The sequence below is a fragment of the Myodes glareolus genome, chromosome 5, assembly GCF_982192425.1.
Source record: "Myodes glareolus chromosome 5, mMyoGla1.1, whole genome shotgun sequence".
Lineage (NCBI taxonomy): Eukaryota > Metazoa > Chordata > Mammalia > Rodentia > Cricetidae > Myodes > Myodes glareolus.
Window position 1 is genome coordinate 46,066,856 of NC_142030.1, and position 4,720 is coordinate 46,071,575.

At 38.3% G+C, this 4,720-nt stretch overlaps 1 pseudogene; it reads right to left on the minus strand.

Moving 5' to 3' along the window:
* Positions 1-649: 649 nt before the first annotated feature.
* LOC148122072 (large ribosomal subunit protein eL37-like) lies at positions 650-984 on the minus strand (annotated as a pseudogene).
* Positions 985-4,720: the final 3,736 nt, after the last annotated feature.

The window sequence follows — 4,720 nt, forward strand, 5'->3', positions numbered from 1 at the left end:
GACCTTTAACTACGGCTAGAATCCGCTTATGAGTGAGTACATACCATATTCCTCTTTTTGGGTCTGGGTTACCTCACTCAGTAGAGAGTTTTCTATTTCCATCCATATGCATGCAAAATTCAAGATGTCATTGTTTTTTTACCGCTGAGTAAAACTCTAATGTGTATATGTTCCACACCTTTTTTAACCATTTTTCTATTGAGGGGCACCTAGGTTGTTTCCATGTTCTGGCTATTACAAATAGTGCAGCTATGAACATAGTTGAACAAATACTTTTGTAGTATGATAGGGCATCTCTTGGCTATATTCCCAAGAGTGGAATTGCTGGGTCCTGAGGGAGGTTGACTCCCAGTTTCCTGAGAAAGCGCCACACTGATTTCAACAGTGGCTGCACAAGTTTGCATTCCCACCAACAATGGATGAGTGATCCCCTCACTCCACATCCTCTCCAGCATAGGCTATCATTGGTGTTTTTGAATTTAGCTATTCTGACAGGTGTAAGATGGTATCTCAAAGTGGTTTTGATTTGCATTTCCCTGATCGCTAAGGAGGTTGAGCATGACCTTAAGTGTCTTTTGGCCATTCGAAGTTCATCTGTTGTGAATTCTCTGTTCAGTTCAGTACCCCATTTTTTATTTATTTATTTTTTTGAAACCAGAACATTTATTTTATGACAGATTGAAATCCTCAAGATGAACTGGATGCTGCAACAGCTGCCCTCTTGGGTTTAGGGGTTGTCCCTTCATGGAATCCATGTCTGAATCGTCAGTAGACAACTTTTAGGTGCCTCATCCGCCCGGTCCTGGTAGTGTTTCGTCTCTTAGCCTTGGCACTCCAGTTATACTTTCTCTTGCCCTTGGCAAGGTAGCCGAATTTGCCACAGGTAGACTTCTGAAGGTGGTAGGCCTTAGAGCCACAGCAGCGGCACAATGTGTGCATCTTGTTGCGACGCTTTCCGAAGGATGACGTTCCTTTCGTCATCTTGCTTCTCTACCCCATTTTTTAATTAGGTTAATTAGAGTTTTAGTGTCTAGTTTCTTGAGTTCTTTGTATATTTTGGAGATCAGACCTTTGTCTGATGAGGGGTTGGTGAAGATCTTCTCCCAGTCGGAAGGTAGCCTTTTTGTCTTACTGACAGTGTCCCTTGCTTTACAGAAGCTTCTCAGTTTCAGGAGGTCCCATTTATTCATTGATTCTCTTATTGTCTGTGCTACTGGGGTTCTACTTAGGAAGTGGTCTCCTGTGCATATATTGTGTAGACTACTTCCCACTTTCTCTTCTATCAGGTTCAAAGTGGACAAATTAATGTTGATGTCTTTAATCCATTTGGACTTGAGTTTTGTGCATGGTGATAGATATGGATCTACTTTCATTCTTCTACAGGTTGACATCCAGTTATGCCAGCACCATTTGTTAAAGATGCTTTCCTTCTTCCATTGTATACCTTTAGCTCCCTTGTCCAAAATTAGGTGTTCATAGGTTTGTGGGTTAATATCCGGGTCTTCTATTCGATTCCATAGGTCGACTTCTCTGTTGTTATGCCAATACCAAGCTGTTTTCAATACTGTAGCTCTGTAATAGAGTTTGAAGTCAGGGATGGTAATGCCGCCAGAAGTTCCTGTATTATATAAGATTGTTTTGGCTATCCTGGGTTTTTTGTTTTGCCATATAAACTTGATTATTGTTGTCTCAAGGTGTGTGAATAAGTTTGATGGGATTTTGATAGGGATTGCATTGAATCTATAGATTGCTTTTGGTAGAATTGCCATTTTTACTATGTTGATTCTCCCAATCCAAGATCAGGGGAGGTCTTTCCATTTTCTGGTATCCTCCTCAATTTCTTTCTTCAAAGACTTAAAGTTTTTGTCAAATAGGTCTTTCACTACCTTGGTTAGAGTAACCACAAGATATTTTATGCTATTTGTGGCTATCGTGAAAGGTGATGTTTCTCTGATTTCCCTCTCTGCTTCATTATCCTTTTTGTATAGGAGGGCAACTGATATTTTGGAGTTGATCTTGTATCCTGCCACATTACTAAAGGTGTTTATCAGCTATAGGAGTTCTTTGGTAGAGTTTTTGGGGTCGCTTATGTACACTATCATATTGTTTGCAAATAATGAAAGTTTAACTTCATCCTTTCCAATTCGAATCCCCTTGATCCCCTTGTGTTGTCTTATTGCTATTGCTAGAACTTCAAGCACTATATTGAAGAGGTTTGGAGAGAGTGGACAGCCTTGTCGTGTTCCTGATTTTAGTGGAAAGGCTTTGAGTTTCTCTCCATTCAATTTGATGTTAGCTGTCGGCTTGCTGTATATTGCTTTTATTATATTTAGGTATGATCCTTGTATCCCCAGTCTCTCCTACACCTTTATCATAAAGGGGTGTTGAATTTTGTCAAATGCTTTTTTCAGCATCCAATGAAATGATCATATGTTTTTTTTTTCAGTTTATTTATATGATGGATTACACTGATAGATTTGCGTATGTTGAACCAGCCCTGCATCTCTGGGATGAAGCCTACTTGATCATAATGGATAATTTTTCTAATGTGTTCTTAGATTCGGTTTGCCAGTATTTTATTGAGAATTTTTGCGTCGATGTTTATGAGTGAGATTGGCCTGTAATTCTCTTTTTTGATTGTGTCATTGTTTGGTTTTGGTATCAGAGTAACTGTAGGTTCATAAAAGGAGTTTGGCAATGACTCGTCTGTAACTGTATTGTGGAATACATTAAGGAGTATAGGTATTAGCTCTTCCTGGAAGTTCTGGTAGAATTCTTCATTGAAACCACCTGATCCTCGGCTTTTTTTTGGTAGGGAGATTTTTGATAACAGCTTCTAATTCTTCACGACTAACAGGTCTATTTAGATTGTTTACCTGTTCTTGGTTCAACTTTGGTATATGGTAGTATCTAAAAAAATATCTATTTCTTTTACATTTTCCAACTTTGTGGCATATAAACTTTCGTTGTAAGATCTAATGATTCTCTGAATTTCCTCTGTGTCTGTGGTTATGTCTCCCTTTTCATTTCTGATCTTATTAATTTGAGTGTTCTCTCTCTGTCGTTTGATTAGTTTCGATAGGGATTTGTCGATCTTGTTGATTTTCTCCAAGAACCAGCTTTTTGTTTCATTGATTCTTTGGATTGTTTTCTGTGTTTCTATTTTGTTGATTTCAGCCCTCAGTTTGATGATTTCCAGTCTTCTACTCCTCCTGGGTGAATCAGCTTCTTTTTTTTTCTAGAGATTTCAAGTGTGCTGGTAATTCTCCAATGTGTGCTTTCTCCATTTTCTTTAATTGGGCACTTAGTGCTATGAACTTTCCTCTTAGCACTGCTTTCATAGTGTCCCATAGGTTTGAGTATGTTGTGTCTTTATTTTCATTAAATTCAAGGAAGACTTTAATTTCTTTCTTTATTTCTTCCTTGATCCAAGGGTGATTTAGTAGTTAACCGTTCAATTTCCATGAGTTTGTTGACTTCCTGGGGGTAGCATTGTTGTTGAATTCTAACTTTAATCCATGGTGATCTGACAAGACACAGGTGGTTACTAATATTTTTTTTGTATCTGTGGAAGTTTGCTTTGTTCCCGAGTATGTGGTCAATTTTCGAGAAGGTTCCATGAGCTGCAGAGAAGAAGGTATATTCTTTCCTATTTGGGTGGAGTGTTCTATAGATGTCTGTTAAGTCCATTTGATTCAATACCTCCAATAATTCTCTTATTTCTCTGTCAGGTTTCTGTCTGATTGCCCTGTCCATTGGTGAGAGAGGTGTGTTGAAGTCTCCTACTATTAGTGTGTGTGGTTTGATGACTGCCTTGAGTTCTAGAAGAGTTTCTTTTACATATGTGGGTGCCTTTTTATTAGGGGCATAGATATTCAGGATTGAGACTTCTTCCTGATGAATTGTTCCTGTTATGAGTATGAAATGTCCATCTCCACCTCTTCTGATTGATTTTAGTTTGAAGTCGATTTTGTTAGATATTAGAATGGCCACACCCACTTGTTTATTAGGTCCATTTGCTTGGAAAACCTTTTCCCAACCCATTACTCTGAGTAGGTGTCTGTCTTTGTGATTGAGGTGTGTTTCTTGTAAACAGCAGAATGTTCGATCCTGTTTTCGTATCCATTCTTTAAGTCTGTGCCTTTTTATAGGTGAATTGAGTTCATTGATATTAAGTGATATTAATGACCAGTGGTTTTTCACTCTGGTCATTTTGGGGGGGTAGTAGAGTGTATGTGTTTTCCTTCTTTGAGTTTTACTTGTGAAGGGACGCTAGATGTCTGAGTTATTGTAGGCAGTGTTGGGAATGTTGGATTCCTTGGGTTGTGATTTTCCTTCTAATATTCTCTGTAAGGCTGGATTTGTAGCTACGTATTGTTTAAATTTGTTTTTATCCTGGAATATTTTGTTTTCTCCGTTGATAGTGAACGATAGCTTGGCTGGGTATAGTAGTCTGGGCTTACATTCATGGTCTCTTAGTTTCTGCAGTACCTCTATCCAGGACCTTCTGGCTTTCATGGTTTCCATAGAGAAGTCTGGTGTAAGTCTGATAGGTTTATCTTTATAAGTTACTTGACCTTTTTCCTCTGCAGCTCTTAATATCCTTTCTTTAATCTGAATGCTTTGTGTTTTGATTATTATATGGTGAGGTGAGGTTTTTTTCTGATCCAGTCTATTCAGTGTTCTGTATGCTTCTTGAACCTTCATAGGAATATCGTTC